The 18,632-nt window shown below is 38.2% G+C and overlaps 1 protein-coding gene across 2 annotated transcripts in view; it reads left to right on the forward strand.

Moving 5' to 3' along the window:
- The window catches only part of STK32B (serine/threonine kinase 32B), a 385,511-nt gene that overhangs the window by 183,089 nt on the left and 183,790 nt on the right, over positions 1 to 18,632 (forward strand). The window lies entirely within an intron of this gene.

Consider the following 18,632-nt stretch of genomic DNA (forward strand, 5'->3'; position numbering starts at 1 on the left):
TCTTCCTCTTTGAGATTTCTGTTCATGTCTTTTGCCCATTTCATGATTGGATTGTTTGTTTCTTTGCTGTTGAGTTTAATAAGTTCTTTATAGATCTTGGAAACTAGCCCTTTATCTGATATGTCATTTGCAAATATCTTCTCCCATTCTGTAGGTTGTCTTTTAGTTTTGTTGACTGTATCCTTTGCTGTGCAAAAGCTTCTTATCTTGCCCAGAAATCAGTGGCATTTCTATACACTAACAATGAGACTGAAGAAAGAGAAATTAAGGAGTCAATCCCATTTACAATTGCACCCAAAAGCATAAGATACCTAGGAATAAACCTAACCAAAGATGTAAAGGATCTATACCCTCAAAACTATAGAACACTTCTGAAAGAAATTGAGGAATACACAAAGAGATGGAAAATATTCCATGCTCATGGATTGGCAGAATTAATATTGTGAAAATGTCAGTGTTACCCAGGGCAATATACACGCTTAATGCAATCCCTATCAAAATACCATGGACTTTCTTCAGAGAGTTAGAACTAATTATTTTAAGATTTGTGTGGAATCAGAAAAGACCCTGAATAGCCAGGGGAATTTTAAAAAAGAAAACCATATCTGGGGGCATCACAATGCCATATTTCAGGTTGTACTACAAAGCTGTGGTCATCAAGACAGTGTGGTACTGGCACAAAAACAGACACATAGATCAGTGGAACAGAATAGAGAACCCAGAAGTGGACCCTGAACTTTATGGTCAACTAATATTCGATAAAGGAGGAAAGACTATCCATTGGAAGAAAGACAGTCTCTTCAATAAATGGTGCTGGGAAAATTGGACATCCACATGCAGAGGAATGAAACTAGACCACTCTCTTTCACCATACACAAAGATAAACTCAAAATGGATGAAAGATCTAAATGTGAGACAAGATTCCATCAAAATCCTAGAGAAGAACACAGGCAACACCCTTTTTGAACTCGGCCACAGTAAGTTCTTGCAAGATACATCCACGAAGGCAAAAGAAACAAAAGCAAAAATGAACTATTGGGACTTCATCAAGATAAGAAGCTTTTGGTCTCCCTTTTTTTCTGGATGAATAATCTTTGTTCTTTCTTTGAAACTGTTTAGCTTTTAGAGGTGTCTGGGTGGTGCAGTTAAGCCTCTGACTCGTGGTTTTGGCTCAGGTCATGATCTCCGGGTCATGGGATTGAGCCCTGGGTCAGGTTCCACAGTCAGGGTGGAGTCTGCTTGTGATTCTCTCTCCCTCTGCCTCTGCCCCAACCCCACATGCTCTCTCTCTCTCTCTCTCTCTCTCTCTCTCTCAATCTCTCTCTTTCAAATAAATAAATCTTTAAAAAACTGTTTAGTTTTTAGAAAAACTAAATACATACAGAAAAGTGCACACGAGAAGTTTATAGCTCAAAGTACTTTCAAAACTGGACACACCCACATAACCAGCACCCAGAACAAGAAACAGAACATACCAGCATCCCCAGGGTCTCTTCCAGTCTCTGTCCCCCAAAGGTAGTCACTATACTGGCTTGAAACAGCATAAATTGGCTTTGCCTTCATTTGTACCTTCTATAACTGCAATCATATAGTAGGTGTGAGATGTAGATAAAGTGCACACAGTACCACACCTGGAACAAAGGATGGAGCCAGAACCTTTGTGTCTGATTTACTTTGTTCAACACTGTGTTTTGAGGTTCATCCATATTGTCGTAGACAGTTGTAGATTGCTTGTTCTCATTGCTATGTAGTATTTCTTTTTTAAAATTTTTATTTAAAATCAATTAATTAACATATAGTGTATTATTAGTTGTAGGGGTAGAGTTTAGTAATTCATCAGTTGCAGCTAATGCCCATTGCTCATTATATCAAGTGCCCTCCTTAATGCCCATCACCCATTTCCCTATGCCCCCACCCACCTCCCCTCCAGCAACCTGAGGGTTGGTATATAGTATTTCACTTTGTGAATACACCATAATTTATTCATTGTACCGTTGATAAGCTTTTTGGAGTTATTTCCACTTGGGGGCCATTACAAATAGTGTGTCTCTGTGAACTTTCTGCCAAAAGTCTTTTGGTGCCAACATATGCACATTTCTGTTGTGTATATATACCTTGAAATGGAACCACTGGGTCATGGCACACAGGTGGAATGTACTCAGTTCAGTTTAAATAGATACTCTCAAGCAGTTTGCCAAAGCAGCTAGACAACATCATCTCTTCTTCACACCACTTGTTACTGACTGCACTGCAGGAAGCTCTCTGATGAACTTGGTTTGTAGGAGGAGATGCGGAATACATAACAAAGAAGAAGAAAAGAGATTGTTCAGAACTTACGTGAGTTATCAGGGATGTCCAGCCTGAATTAAGGCCAAATTTTGCAACCCCCAGAAGGGTGTTTTCTGGCCAGGCTTCGTCTCATGCCCATCTCTAGACCACTCCCTGTAACCAGCGGGATGGCATTATCTGGCTGGCTAGCCAGGCTGTCATGCTAGCTCCTTACTGCTCTGCCAGAGGTGGGACACTGTAGTTGCCAGCTCCATCAAGAGAGAGGACTGTTCCCCTGCATTAGCAACTAGCCAGAGGCAAATAGACAGTAGTTCTAGGCAGACAGACCTTTTCTATCACAGCTACCATGATATCGGAGAGCCAGGGTGCTCCAATACTGCGGCACCTGCTTCAGACTGCCTGGGGGGGACCATTGGAAGTATCACGTGAAGAATTGGATGTGAAAATACTACGTGCACAAGGAAAACATCTGCAGATGTTCGTTATTAATGTACTCCTTCCATGAATCCATTACTGTGAAGAGTTTTTGCACTCGGGAGATTAATAAGAATGAACCAGACTTCTTCAATGAGTTCTGCAGACCCAGCTGGATTTAATTGTTGAGGAATAAAGGGTGTGCAGATGTTTTCTCTGAGGCCCTACTAGAAATATGAAGACAACAAATCTAGGCTGAGGGAAAGGACATCTTAAAAAGAAAAAAGGAAATGTGTGTGAGATCTGAATGTGAGGTTTAATGAGAGAGGATTGTGGCCTTGTAGAGAAACAGACAGCAGCACATTTGCACTCAGGATGTGTCATGCCAGAGTCCCCAGAGATGAAGATGTCAGGGTGAGGTCTGTGTCGGGTGTCCCTACTCCTACTGCCAGGTGGTGTGTTTGATGACTTCGGAGATTTAAAATGAATTTTCAGGTTAAGGGCCACTGGACTCTTTTCTGGATAAGATGGAAAAAGAATCAGAGTACCTAGGTACAAATCAGAGTTAGAGGTCTTCCGTCTACATCCTACAGATTTCTTTTTCAAGGTCTTGGCTTTCTTATTTGACAGAGAAAGAGTTTAATTTACATCTATGAGAGGATCATATGGCTCTTGTCCTTTCTTTTATTAATGTGATGTATCACATTGATTTGTGGATGTCGAACCATTCTTGCAGCCCAGGAATAAATCCCACTTGGTAGTGGTGAAAATCCTTTTACTATACTGTTGGATCCTATTGGCTAATATCTTGGCGAGAATTTTGGCATCCATGTTCATCAGAGATATTGCTCTGTAATTCTCCTTTTTAGTGGGGTCTTTGATTTTGGAATCAAGGTAATGCTGGCCTCATAGAATGAGTTTAGGAGTTTTCCATTTTTATTTTTTGAAACATTTCCATAAAAAAGATGTATTAATTCTTAAATGTTTGGTAGAATTCCACTGGGAGGTCATGTGGCCCTGGACTCTTGTTTGTTATGAGATATTTGATTACTGATGTAATTTATTTGCTAGTTGTGGGTCTGTTCAGGTTTTCTATTTCCTCTAGTTTCATTTTGGTGGTTTGTATGTTTCTAGGAATACATCCATTTCTTCCAGATTGCCTAATTTTTTGCCATATAATTGTTCATAATATTCCCTTATAATTGTATTTCTTCAGTGTTGATTGTGATCTCTCTCAGTCATGGTTTTATTTACTTGGGTCCTTTCTCTTTTCTTTTTGATAAGCATGGCTAGGGGTTTATTGATCTTATTAATTCTTTCAAAGAACCAACTCCTAGTTTTGTTGATCGAGCATTTGACAAAATACAGCAAACTTTCTTGATAAAAACTCTCTGCCATGTAGGGATAGAGGGAACATACCTCAATATCATAAAGCCATACATGAAAGACCTGCAGTGAATATCATTCTCAATGGGGATACCTGAAAGCTTTTCCCTTAAGGTCAGGAACGTGACAGGAATGTCCACTTTCACCACTGTTCAGCATAGTGTTAGAAGTCCTAGCCTCAACAATCAGAAAACAAAAAGAAATAAAAGGCATCCACATTGGCCAAGAGGAAGTCAAACTTTCCCTGGTCACAGAAGACATGATACTCTATGGAGAAAACTGAAAAGACTCCAGCAAAAATTTGCTAGAACTCATACAGGAATTCAGCAAAGTGGCAGGATATAAAATCAATGCACAGAAATCAGTTGCATTTGTATACACTAACAATGAGGCAGAAGAAAGAGAAATTGCACCAAAAATAATAAGATACCTATGAATAAGCCTAACCAAGGAGGTAAAGGATCTGTACTCTAAAAACTGTAGAACACCTATGAAAGAAACTGAGGATGACACAAAGAAATGGAAAAACATTCCATGCTCATGGATTAGAAGAACAAATATTTCTAAAATGTCTATGCTGCTCAGAGCAATCTGTACATTCAATGTAATCTCTATCAAAATACCATTGACATTTTTTACAGAGCTAGAAAAAATAATCCTAAAATTTGTATGGAACCAGGAAAGACCCCAAATAGCCAGAGGAATGTTGAAAAAGAAAACCAAAGCTAGTGGCATCACAATGCCAGACTTCAAGCCAAATTACAAAACTGTAATCATCAAGGCAGTGTGGTACTGGCACAAAAACAGACACATAGATCAATGGAACAGAAGAGAGAACCCAGAAATGGACCCTCAACTCTGTGGTCAACTAATCTTCAACAAAGCAGGAAAGAATATCCAGTGGAAAAAAGACAGTCTCTTCAATAAATGGTGCTGGGAAAATTGGACAGCCACATGCAGAAGAATGAAACTGGCCCATTTTCTTACACCAGACACAAAGATAAACTCAAAATGGATGAAAGACCTAAATGTGAGACAGGAATGCATCACCATCCTAGAGGAGAACACAGGCAGCAACCTCTTTGATGTTGGCCACAGCAACTTCTTGCTAGACAGGTCTTCAAAAGCAAGGGAAACAAAAGCAAAATTGAACTGTTTGGACTTCATCAGGATAAAAAGCTTCTGCACAGCAAAGGAAAAAGTCAACAAAACTAAAAGGCAGCCCATGGGATGGAGAAAGATACTTGTAAATGACATATCAGATAAAGGGCTAGTATCCAAGATCTATGAAGAATTTATCAAACTCAACACCCCAAAAACAAAGAATCCAGTCAAGAAATGGGCTGAAGACATGAACAGATATTTTCTCCAAAGATGACATACAAATGACCAAGAGACACACAAAGAAAGACATAATGGGCATCAGGGGTGTACAAATCAAAACTACAGTGAGATACCACCTCACATCAGTCAGAATGGCCTAAAATTGACATCAGGAAACAACAGATGTTGGTGAGGATGTGGAGAAAGGGGAACCCTCTTAACGCTAGTGGTGGGAATGCAAACTGGTGCAGTCACTCTGGAAAACAGCATGGAGGTTCCTCAAAAAGTTAATGTAGAGCTACCTTATGCACCAGCAATTGCACTTCTAGGTATTTATTTGAAGGATACAAACGTAGTGATATGAAGGGGCAGCTGCACCCCAACATTTATAGCAACATTGTCCACAATAGCAAACTATGGAAAAAGCCCAGATGTCCTTCAGTAGATGAGTGGATAAAGAAGGTGTGGTATATAGACAATGGAATAATACTCAGCCATCAGAAAGAAAGGAATTTTGCCATTTACAATAATGTAGTTGGAATGAGAGGGTATTATGCTGAGCGAAATACGTCAGAGAAATACAAATACCATATGATTTCACTCATATGTAGAATTTAAGAAACAAAACAGATGAACATAGGGGAAGGGAAGGAAAAAATGAAATAAGATGAAAGCAGAGAGGAAAACAAACCATAAGAGACACTGAACTCTAGAAAACAAACTGAGGGTTGCTAGAGGGGAGGTGGGTAGAGGGAAGGAGTAACTGGCTGATGAGCATTAAGAAGAGTACTTGATATAATGAGAATTGGGTGTTGTATGCAACTGACAAACCACTAAATTCTATCCCTGAAACTAGTTACAGTATATGTTGACTACATTGAGATTAAGTAAAGAATTAAATAAGAGGAAGAGTTTAATTTTAAGATATTGTTTTATGTTCACATTCTGTGATTGTGTGATTCTTTGATAGAAATGTAGAAGGAGGCACAAAACATTGATCTGGTTTCCTACGGCTGCCATACCACACCCGGGATGTTGTAAAACATACATTCATTAATCAAGGTGTCAGCATGTCTCTGCTCCCTCTGAATCCCCAGAAGAGGCTCCCTCCTGCCTCTCCCAGCTTCTGGGACTCCAGGTACTCCTCAGCTTGTGGTCACACAGCCCTGTTTATGCCTCTGTCTTCCCATGGACGTGTATCTGGGTTTTTTTTTTTTTTTTCTTCTTCTTCTTCTTCTTCTTCTTCTTCTTCTTCTTCTTCTTCTTCTTCTTCTTCTTCTTCTTCTTCTTCTTCCTCCTCCTCCTCCTCCTCCTCCTCCTCCTCCTCCTCCTCCTCCTTCTTCTTCTTCTTCTTCTTCTTCTTCTTCTTCCTTCTTCTTCTTCTTCTTCTTCTTCTTCTTCTTCTTCTTCTTCTTCTTCTTCTTCTTCTTCTTCTCTTCTTTTCTTCTTCTTTTCTTATGAAGATGCTTCATTGGATTTTGAGCCCATCATAATTCAGGATGATCTCACCATGAGATTCTTCACTTAATTACATCTGCAAAGACTCTTCTTTCCAAATGAGTTCACATTCACAGGTTCCACACGGACATGCCTTTGGGGGAGCCATAATTCAACCCCCTATAGGAGCTTTGAGTGACATCCCTTTTAACAAGATTGTTTAAACTGTGGATAGAAAAATCAAGATTCACTTGTGTCTGTTTGGTTTAAATCTTAGGTCAAACCTGGCAATTTAAAATTTCATTATAATAAATGTAAGTTTCAGCCTTTAGAATCAAGCAATTAATTGCCCTGAAAATGGTGAGAAGACTGACTTGGCAATAGTTCCTAAAACATTCAATTTAATAAAAACATTGCCACATACAGTCATTACTGAGTAGGTGCTTATTGATTGATTCACCGAGTAGACATGTTCTGACATCTGCTCCTGTCAGGTGCTGGTAACCTTCTGGAGACAGAAGAATTTCATTTGAGCCCTACCTGCCATGGTGAGGCAGGCACTCAACAAGCCTCTTTGGCTGAATATTAAATTAAGGAGCTTTGTCTAGTAATGGATGCAGACAGGTCAGCAGACAGGTTAGCACACATTTGTAGTTGATGTTTGCAGGAAGCATTGTAAAGTTTCACAGCTGTTCACAGAGGAGACAGGCATCAGTCCACCAGGGAAAGGGTAGAGAAGTGACAAATAAATCAAGGTCAGTGACTATGCCGTAGAGCTCTGCTCTGTACAGACTATCATGGCAGAAATGGGGTCAACTCTAGGGACCCTCATGTTAGGACATTGCACTGAAGGAAGTTAAAGTCTCTTTTAATAAGGGGAGACTGAAGTGAGTTAGATGGCATAATAGTGGGATGGAGATGACCAGAACACTTGGTCTGTGGACAGAGTGACCTCTCAGGCCAGTGTGAGGGGAAGAAGGCAAGCCTAGGTGGGTTGGGGTTGGGCTAATGGACACACATCCATCACTGGTCCTGGTAGTACCCAGTGAATGTCCACTTTATGTCATAGATTCAGACATGACTTAAGTGGAAGGAGGTAGCATCTAAAAGGTGGCCCACAAAAAAATTATTTATTTATTTATTTATTTATTTATTTATTTATTTATTTATTCACTCCAAATGTATGGCAGGGCTTTTGTCAGCATCATAGGATGCAGATAGGAATATGCCAGTGTCCCTGATCTCAAGAAGTTCAAAGCCTATTGGGAAAATGAATGAATAATTATAAGCAATAAATTGAGTGTTACAACATAAAATGACAAAGATACTATGGAAAATAGAGAAAGAACTGCTTAATGCTTTGGGGGAAGTGTTGGAGGTTATATAGAAGACATGGTGTTTATCCTTAGTCTTGAAGGATGGGGGATAGAGATTAATCAAAGGAGCCATACTGGTGTGAGAATACATTTTAAGCTTTAAGAACAGCATGTGGAAGAACCAAGATGAGAGCATAGTGAAGGGTTGCTGTTACTGAAGCCAAGCACTGAGGATAGAGAGAAGGAGGCAGAAACAGGAGAGGTGAGCAGAGACAGGTGTCTGGATTTTATTCTGGAAAACCATTGGAGGGTTTTAACTCGCAAAGAGAGATCGTTTTTTTCCTTTCTCTGGCTGCTGGGTGAATAATGGATTAGAGTGAGTTGGGATTAAAGATAGGTTTACTGGGGGACAAATGTCAAGTGACAGTGGCAGAAAGGCAGCATTTTTTTTCTTTCCAGAAGAGCTGAGCTTATAGCCTGAGGATGAGGGGATGGTTATGGGTAACAGGACTCAGTCCTGTGGGGAAGTTTGGCATAGTAAAGTATCAGGCTCTGAGTCCTGCTAAGTATGGAGATCAGAGGCCTGGAAAGAGAGACTGATTTTAAGACTCTCCAGATAGAGATACCCAGAGCATATGCAGAAACCTCCAGCCCGCTCAGGTGCCAGGCAGGGCTGAGCCTGCAGGTGGCACCCATTCTCAGTCCGTCCAGAGGGGTGGTGCAGGTGCTATAGGAAAGAGACTCAAAAGCAAGTTAAGAAGCTAAGAAGCTTTTGCACAGCAAAAGATACCATCAACAAAACTCAAAGACAACCTACAGAATGGGAGAAGATATTTGCAAATGACGTATCAGATTAAGGGCTAGTTTCCAAGATCTATAAAGAACTTATTAAACTCAACAGCAAAGAAACAAACAATCCAATCATGAAATGGGCAAAAGACATGAACAGAAATCTCACAGAGGAAGACATAGATATGGCCAACATGCACATGAGGAAATGCTCCGCATCACTTGCCATCAGGGAAATACAAATCAAAACCACAATGAGATACCACCTCACACCAGTAAGAATGGGGAAAATTAACAAAGCAGGAAACCACAAATGTTGAAGAGGATGTGGAGAAAGGGGAACCCTCTTGCACTGTTGGTGGGAATGTGAACTGGTGCAGCCACTCTGGAAAACTGTGTGGAGGTTCCTCAAAGAGTTAAAAATAGACCTGCCCTACGACCCAGCAATTGCCCTGCTGGGGATTTACCCCAAAGATACAGATGCAATGAAACACCGGGACACCTGCACCCCGATGTTTCTAGCAGCAATGTCCACAATAGCCAAACTGTGGAAGGAGACTCGGTGTCCATCGAAAGATGAATGGATAAAAAAGATGTGGTCTATGTATACAATGGAATATTACTCAGCCATTAGAACGACAAATACCCACCATTTGCTTCGACGTGGATGGAACTGGAGGGTATTATGCTGAGTGAAGTGGGTCAGTTGGAGAAGGACAAACATTATATGGTCTCATTCATTTGGGGAATATAAAAAATAGTGAAAGGGAATAAAGGGGAAAGGAGGAAAAATGAGTGGGAAATCTCAGAAAGGGAGACAGAACATGAAAGACTTCTAACTCTGGGAAACGAACAAGGGGTGGTGGAAGGGGAGGTGGGCAGGGGTGGGGGTGACTGGGTGACGGGCACTCTGGGGGGCACTTGACGGGATGAGCACTGGGTGTTATTCTATATGTTGGCAAATTAAACACCAATAAAAATAAATTTATTTAAAAAAAGCAAGTTAAGGGCACTGAGGAAGGTACTTGATGGGATGAGCACTGGGTGTTATACTATATGTTGGCAAATTGAATTCAAATTTAAAAATGTAAAATAAATAAAATAAATAAATAAAATGATTCACTTGTAGACCAAAAAAAAGCAAGTTAAAAAGACAAATGCCATATGATTTCACTCATTTGTGGAATTTAAAAAAATAAAACAAATGAACAAACAAACAAAAAGCAAAAACAGATCCATAATAGAGAGGACACACAGATGATTGCCAAAGGGGTAGGGGGTTGGGACATGGCGAGATGAGTGAAGAGGAGTAAGAGAGACAGGCTTCCAGTTATGGGATGAATAAATCATGGGAACAAAAGGCACAGCACAGGTAACAGTCAATGATACTGTAATAGCGTTGTAAGGTAAAGGGTGGCAGCTACACTTGGGGTGAGCACAGCATAACATATAGAGAAGCTGAGTCACTATGTTGTACACCTGAAACTAATGTAACATTGTGTGTCAACTATACTCAGATTTTTATAAAGTATATTCAATTGTATAGTTTGTTTAATATATAGATGAATATCCACAATTATCTGAAAGATACTTTAAAATATTCATACATATTTATGGTAAGCTGGATTCCTTTCGAATACTTAAACCAAAATAACAAATTAAATATGAGGAGATACGAAAATCCAGTGATCTTATGAGACAGACAAGAAAGTAACTTGCAAAAATGCAAAATGTTGAGACGATCCAATCTTTTCACTATATTGTTTTTTTTTTGTTGTTTTTTGGGGGCGTTTCTGTATATTTTTTTTATTGGTGTTCAATTTGCGGACATATAGCATAACACCCAGTGCTCATCCCGTCAAGTGCCCCTCTCAGTGTCTGTCACCCAGTCACCCCACCCCCCGCCCACCTCCCTTTCCACTACCCCTTGTTAGTTTTTTTTATTTTGGAAGATAGGGTTTGTTTTTAAATAAAATATTCCATTTCTGTTAACATGTAAGAAAGTATATACAAAATACATAATATATAATAAAAATAGATAATATATACAAAATAGATAGTAAAGAAATACACGAAGTAGAAATCAGAATTACCCTGCGATTGAATCCCTAGGGAATAATCACTGTTAACAGATTGTTTTATAATTATAGACCTTTGTCTGTATACCTACATGCATATCTATTTAAAATATTTAATATGAAATGGGTCAAAAATAAATATTATGCTACAGCGTAAAGAAAGTTGGTTGTTGACTATCAACTTTATTTCTATGGCTGTAATAAATCAGAGGCAGGGTTTTCTTTTTTGGGTGACACTGAAGGTCAGACTCTGGTCTCTATCTCCAACTTCACTTCTGAACTGTCCATCTGGTCCCAGCAATATGAACATGTGTCTGTTCCAGTGTATCGTGCTCTTTCACACCTCCATGACCTTTTCCTGTGTCTTCCCTCTTACTGGACTCCCCAATCCCTGTATGGTTCACCTGCCCACTCTTCACCTCTTCCTGAGGCTTGATTTCCATGAGGCTGCCTCATGCATTTCTGCCCTCATCTCGATCTGTGTTTCATCTCCTTCACCGCACTTCGCAGGTGTCATTGCAATTGTTTGTCTACTTCTCTGTAACCTGCTGACAGGAGCCGTGGCTCACCTACTTTTGTGGCTGAAGCAGTGATTTCAGCATAGGATCTTATAAATATTGTGTGAGTGGATATGGAGTGAACAAGTAAAGGTGTAAGTGAATGAATAACACCAGAAGCAATGACGACATTCTACTATAAGGAGCCACCTTTCTTCTCAGATTAATAATGAAGCTTCTCTTGCCTTTAAAGATGTGTCTAGCAAGAGGTTGCTGTGGCCGAGGTCAAAAAGGTTGCTGCCTGTGTTCTCCTCTAGGATTGTAATGGGTTCCTGTCTCACATTTAGGTCTTTCCCATTTTGAGTTTATCTTTGTGTATGGTGTAATAGAATGGTGTGATAGAATGGTCTAGTTTCATTCTTCTGCATGTAGCCATCCAATTTTCCCAGCACTATTTATTGAAGTGACTGACTTTTTTCTATTAAATATTCTTTCCTGCTTTGTTGAAGAATAGTTGACCATAGAGTTTAGGGTCCATTTCTAGATTCTCTGTCCTGTTCCATTGATCTATGTGTCTGTTTTTGTGCCAGTACCATGCTGTTTTAATGGTCACGGCTTTGTAATAGAGCTTAATATTTTTTTTAATTTTTATTTATTTATGATAGTCAGAGAGAGAGAGAGAGAGGCAGAGACACAGGCAGAGGGAGAAGCAGGCTCCACGCACCGGGAGCCCGACGTGGGACTCGATCCCGGGTCTCCAGGATCGCGCCCTGGGCCAAAGTCAGGTGCTAAACCGCTGCGCCACCCAGGGATCCCTGTAATAGAGCTTGAAGTCAGGTATTGTGATGCCCCCAGCTTTGGTTTTTTGTTTTTTGGTTTTTCGGTTTTCTTCTTTTCGACATTCCTTTGGCTATTTGAGGTGTTTCCTGGTTCTATACAAGTTTTAGGATTATTTGTTCATGCTCTGTGAAAAATGCTGGTGGTATTTTGATAGAGATTCCATTGAATGTGTAGATTATTCTGGGTAGCATAGACATTTTAACAGTATTTATTCTTCTACTCCATGAGCATGAAGTTTTTCCATTTCTTTGTACTTCCTCAATTTCTTTCATAAGTGTCTATAGTTTTTAGAGTACAAATCCTTTTCCTCTTTGGTTAGACTTATTCCTAGGTATCTTACAGTTTTTGGTGGAATTGTAAATGGGATTGATTCCTTAATTTATCTTTCTTGTGTCTCATTGTTAGTGTATAGAAATGCAACTGACTTCTGTGCATTGATTTGATATCCTGCCATGTTGCTGAATTCCTATATGAATTCTAGCAATTTTGAGATGGAGTCTTTTGAGTTTTCCACATACAGTATCATGTCATCTGTGAAGAGTGAGAGCTTGACTCCTTCTTTGCCAATTTGAATGCCTTTTTGTTATCTGACCGCTGAGGCTCGAACTTCATAGCAGCATTGTCCACAATAGCCAAACTGTGGAAGGAGCTGTGATGTCCTTTGACAAATGAATGGATAAAGAAGATGTGGTATATGTATACAATAGAATATTACTCAATCATCAGAAAGGATGAATACCTACTATTTACATCGACATGGATGGATTTCATTATGCTAAGTGAAATAAGTCAATCAAAGAAAGACAAATATCATATGGTCTCACTCATATGTGGAATATAAGAAATAGTGCAAGGGTCCATAAGGGAAGGAAGGGAAACTGAGTGGGGAAAAATCAGAGAGGAAAACAAATCATGAGAGACTGTTAACTCTAGGGAACAAACTCAGGGTTGCTGGAGGGGAGGTGGGTGGGAGAATGGGGTAACTAGGTGATGGGCATGAAGGAGGGCATGTAATGTAGTGAGCACTGGGTGTTATATGCAACTGATGAATTACTGAAAATTACCTCTGAAACTAACAATGTGCTATATGTTGGCAAATTGAATTGAAATTAAAAAAATAAAGGCCTCAAATTAAAAAAAAAAAAAAGAAACTCCTCTCAGGTACATCTGTTCAGGGAACAAATAGACTGCTAAGGTGGGAAAGGACTTTCCATATCTGGAGGATGTTAACTGTAGGCTGGATGATCATCAGACAGTGAGTTTCTGCCTTGAGTGGGAGGCAAATTAGCAAGACTACTAACTTCCATTTTTAACTATAAATTCCCTTAGGCTATTTATTTGCAAAATGAGTCAAGTCAGGAATTGGGTTATATTATTTGTTGGAATAACACTTCATTGAAATTTATAAATAATGAGCTTAAGAAAAGTTAATTTGTGAAATCCTGTATTTCTCTTTCTCTGACTAACTTAATTTCACTTAACTTTAGACCCTAGATCCATCCATGTTGTTGCAAATGGCAAGATTTCATTCATTTTATGGCTGAGTAATATTCCATTGTGTGGATATGGACAAATTTTTACAGGAATTTAAGAAACAAAACCAATGGACAAAGAAAAAAAAGGGAGACAAATCAGAAAACAGTCTCTTAAATACAGAGAACAAACTGGTGATTACCAGGGGAGATGTGGATGAGAGGGTGGGTAGGATGAAGTAGGTGACAGAGATGAAGAATACACTTATTATGATGAGCACTGAGTAATGTATACAATTGTTGAATCATTATATTGTACACATAAAACTAATATAACCCTGTAGGTGAATTATACTTGAATAAAAAAGAAATTAATTTGTAACTATATCCATCAAGAAAACAATGAAGTGGAGAAATTTTGCTCATCTATTGAACATCTTGTGGAACAAATTAATTCCTGTCTCATAATTTTATGTATAATAAGCAATCATCTTTTTATATTTATCATAGATTTTAACATGTTAACCTTATTAAAAGATGAACTGAAGAAATTTTTATCCTGAAAGTCTGAATTTGTAGTTATTTTAAGACTCAATTATTAAATCAACAAATATCTATTGGATACTTATATGTGCTTTGTGCTTTTTCATATATTTTCTTAGTTAAACTTGGAAACAAATACCACAAGAAATATACATTATTCCAATTCAGACCTACAAAAAAAACCAAACCAAACCAAAACAGAAACACCAGTATCCCCTTCACCTTCCTTAAGAAGTCATTGAGAATGCCAGAGTAAAACATGATTACAGACCCACCCAACTGTAAAGTTTACGTTACTTTTCTACACATGGGTGTATCACAAACCAACATGTGGTATGGTTTGCGTGTTTTTAAATGTATTTAAATAATATCATAAGTAAGAAACTTTTTCAACTCGCTTTGTTGTTGTTTTGTGTTTGGAGTTTTATTAGTTTTTATTGCTATTAAGATTTTGTCATGAAACTATCACAACATATTTATCCATTCTCCTACTGGAAAATATTTGTATTGTTTCCAGTTTCTGTTGTTATAAATAATGCTATTCTGAATTTTATATATGCTACTTGTGTGTTTCTCTATGTTTATGTATTTATGACAGAAAGTAAGATTGCTAGGTCCTACAGTACAGCAACATTTAGCATTATCAAGTGCCAGCTGCCCCTAAAGTAGTTTTACTAGTTTGTATTACTTCTAGAATGCTGATAATTCTTCTTACTCCTGATTCTTGACAACACATGCTATTGTCAAATCTTAATTTTTTTGCCAATCTGATAGTGAAAAATATTGTTATTGTTTTAAATTGCACTCAACCATTACTTGTGAAGTTATATTTTGTTTTTGTTGACTTGTAGGAGTCCTTTATATATGCTGGAATTGCATAAAATCCATGCATCAGGGATGCCTGCATGGCTCAGTGGTTAAGCATCTGCCTTCACCCCAGGGTGGATCCTGGCGTCCCACGATCAGGTCCCAAATCAGGGCTTCCTACATGGAGCCTGCTTCTCTCTTTATCTGTATCTCTGCCTCTCTCTCTCTCTTTCTGTGCCTCTCATGGATAAATAAATAAAATCTTTATTTTATTTTTTTTGTAAATTTATTTTTTATTGGTGTTCAATTTGCCAACATATAGCATAACACCCAGTGCTCATACTGTCAAGTGCCCACCTCAGTGCCCTTCACCCAGTCACCCCCACCCCCCCGCCCACCTCCCCTTTCACCACCCCTAGTTTGTTTCCCAGAATTAGGAGTCTTTCATGTTCTGTCTCCCTTTCTGAGATTTCCCACTCATTTTTTCTCCTTTCCCCTTTATTCCCTTTCACTATTTTTTATATTCCCCAAATGAATGAGACCATATAGTGTTTGTCCTTCTCTGATTGACCCACTTCACTCAGCATAATACCCTCCAGTTCCATCCACGTCAAAGCATATGATGGGTATTTGTCGTTTCTAATGGCTGAGTAATATTCCATTGTATACATAGACCACATCTTCTTTATCCATTCATCTTTCGATGGACACCGCGGCTCCTTCCACAGTTTGGCTATTGTGGACATTGCTGCTAGAAACATCGGGGTGCAGGTGTCCCGGTGTTTCATTGCATCTGTATCTTTGGGGTAAATCTCCAGCAGGGCAATTGCTGGGTCGTAGGGCAAATCTATTTTTAACTCTTTCCCCTATGGAATACACCTGACATTTTAATAACGTCCTTGTATCTTACAAGCTTGCTGAATTAACGTGTTAGTTCTAGTGTTTGTTTTCATTCTTTATAAAATCTATGTGGTTTTCTACATACAAGTCATCTGTCACTAAGGACACTACTACTTTTTTTTCCCAATCTGTGTGTTTTAAATTTTATTGAAATAGTTGTAGTGGGTTGGTGGTGGTATTTTGCTGGGGAAATTGGACAGCCACATGTAGAGGAATGAAACTGGACCAAATCTATAAAGAACTTATCAAACTCATTACCCAATAAACTAATCCAGTCAAGAAATTAGCAGAGTATAGCCTATTTAATTTCAACCCTTTGATATTTATTTAGGCTTGTTTTCTGACCCATGATGTGGTCCATCTTGATGGATATTCCATCTGCACTTGGAATGAAGAAGTGTTCTGAGTTATTGAATATAGCATTCTACAAATGGCCATCAGGTCAAGTTGGTTAATTATTTTGTTCAAGGCTTCTTAATCTTTGGTTCTTTGGTCTGTTTGTTTCAGAAATCATTGAGAGAGCCTCTTAAAGTCTCCACACGTATTTGTGAATTTGTCTGTTTTTCCTCTTTAATTTTATCCGATTGTCTCATGCATCTTGAAGCTCTTTTATTAGGTGCATACAGACTCAGAATTGCCATTCTGAAGAATTTATCTTTTTATTTTCATGAAATGTCATCTTCATCTCAGGTAATACTCTTTATCTTAAATGTCTGCTTTGTCTGATATGATTATATCTGTTTCATTTATTTTAAGGTGAGATTTTTCATTATACATATTTTTCTACTTTTAAACTTTTCTTGGTTTTTCATATAAAGTGTATTTATAATCACCAGGTAGTTGGGTTTTGCTTTGTTATTCATTCTGACAATTTATTCCTTTTGACTGGAATATTTAGTACAATTTTCACTTAAGGTAGATATTCATATGGTTGGATTTAAGTCTTCCATTTTGGGATAATTTGACATAAACTAATATTTATCCCATTCATTATTATCTTCTGCTTTCTACTGAGTGAATAACATAGTTTTTTTATTCCTCTCTATCATCTGTTTTGACTTTTTATCTATAGTTCTTTTTAATGTATAGAGATTAATTTATACGTCTTTAAGTTATCACAATCTGCCTTCAAATTTTATTATAGTCTGAATTAACAATGTAAGATCCTTACACTGTTAATATATCACTCCCCACTCCTCCCCTTGACCTTTGTTGTCCGATAGTATGTTCCCAAATATGCTCGTTTTTTTAAAGAGAGAGAGATGAGAGAGGGGCAAAGAGATAGAGAGAGAAAGAAAAATCTTAAGCAAGCTCCATGCCAGGCATGGAACCTGACATGGGGCTCAATCTCAGGACCCTGAGATCATGACCAGATGCTACACAGGCATGCCTGTTTCTATACATGCTCTTAAGTCCACAGTCATTGTTTCATTTTAAATATTTGATGACTTTTAAAAGATGAGTGTTATATTACATAAACAGGTAGTTATAGTTTTTGAATTTTTTCTTTTATACATTTTATATTTACCAGTATGTCATTCTTTTTGATGCTCTCCATTCTTTCTTACAGATCTGGTCTTCAAACTGGTGTCATTTCTCTACAGCCTTTTTTTTTTTTTTTTTAGCTCAGCTCCTTTTAGTATTTCTTAGATGTAGGTATGCTGAAGATTAATTCTTTCAGCTTTTTTCCTGGGAATGTTTTTATTCCACCTTTTTTATGAATGATATTTTTATTGGATGTGGTTTCAATTAACTTACTGGGTTTTTTGGCACATCAAAAATGCTCTGCTGTCTTCTGGTCTCCATTAGTGAGAAGTCAGCTGCACTCATGGGAGAGAATTACCTGTATCTAACTGCTATCCTGTCCACTTCCCCATCCTCTCTTACATGTTTCTCTTTATCTTGGGCTTTGAGATGTTTGACTCTTATGTCCTAGACCTGGTTTCATAGTATTTACCCTTCTTGGGGTTCATGGAATTCTTATTCACTTGCCTTTCACATAGTTCTTCCTTAATCTCTCCCCTCTTTTTCCATGACCCCTACTACATGTATGTTAATTCACTGATGTCATCCTCTGACCTTGGAGCTTCTGGGTTTTTTTTTTATCCTGCGTGTGTGTGTGTGTGTGTGTGTGTGTGTGTGTGTGTGTGTAATTCACTTTGGGTCTTCCTATTTCCCTGACTTAAAATTGCATGATTTTAATCAAGTTTGTTCTTAAGCCCATCTAATGACCCTTTATTTCTGATGTGGTATCAGTTATGTCTAACTGTTCCATTTGGTTCTTTTTATACTCATACTTCTATTGAAATTTTCCATTCCCTCACACATGTTGTCTGTCTTTTACCTGAAATCACTTGGCACTTTTACTATAATTATTTTAAAGTGTCCCTCTGATAAATCCACCTTTTGGGCTATGTCTTTATGTGCTGCCATAGACTATTTCCTCAACCATAATTAAAAAAATTTTTTTGTATGTTTTGTAGTATTTTATTGCATCCAAAGCAATTCTGTACAAGAACAGAAGATACTGAATTAAGTAAT

This window comes from Canis lupus, chromosome 3 (assembly GCF_003254725.2).
Source record: "Canis lupus dingo isolate Sandy chromosome 3, ASM325472v2, whole genome shotgun sequence".
Taxonomy (NCBI): Eukaryota; Metazoa; Chordata; class Mammalia; order Carnivora; family Canidae; genus Canis; species Canis lupus.